Here is a 785-nt window from a genome sequence, read left to right as displayed (position 1 = left end):
GGGCAGCTCCCGCGGCGGCGGCACGGGGAGCGGTTTGTTGCACAAACAGGAACAAGCGGCAGCCACGGGCACCGGGCCATGTAAACAGTCATCGCCTGTTACAGCGCAAACCGTCTGTCGGGGAGCAGCGGGAGGCTCTGGCCTTCCTCGGCCAGCGCGGTGACAGCACGCGCCAGGCAGGCCCGTCCCGGATCCCGGGAGAACACGGCCACCCTGGGCAGCAATGAGAAACGAGGACTGCTCTGCTCAATTGCCCCTGCAAAGGGGAAAGGTGCCAGCAGATGGAGAATGCTCACGAAGACGCAGAGGTAACCCCTCCAGGTCTGCCTAGGGAAGCAGCTTCGCCACAAGGAGAAACTTCGTGTTCCAGGGGCCGGGTGCCTGGTAGAAGGCCTTTGGGAACTCATGCTGTCCCCAGCAACACCCGTGTTCCACCCCGTAGGCTTCAATTTCAGCTCCACGACACCAACTCCCACCTGCGGCAGCCTCAGCCCACATCCCCATGGTGCTCTTGGGTGGGAACTGCCCTCTCTGTGGGATTCTCGGGAGATTTGGGTTTCACTGGCCATACAAGTACCCCTGTGCTGGCACATCCCCAACAGGGAATATTTGGTGTACAGTAGGACAGGATCCAGTCATGCGATGACAGGAGGAAGTCCCCATCTCAACACAGCCGTGCACCAGTTTATTCAGATTAAAAATCGGGAGTCCAGCGAGTAAGGGCCTCAGGGGCACTCAGTTTGAAAGGACAGAATGGTGAGTTGTCACCTCTCAGACTTCCCTCA

This window comes from Egretta garzetta, unplaced genomic scaffold (assembly GCF_000687185.1).
Source record: "Egretta garzetta isolate BGI_Z169 unplaced genomic scaffold, ASM68718v1 scaffold27, whole genome shotgun sequence".
Lineage (NCBI taxonomy): Eukaryota > Metazoa > Chordata > Aves > Pelecaniformes > Ardeidae > Egretta > Egretta garzetta.
Note: the sequence above shows the minus strand (reverse complement) of the source record.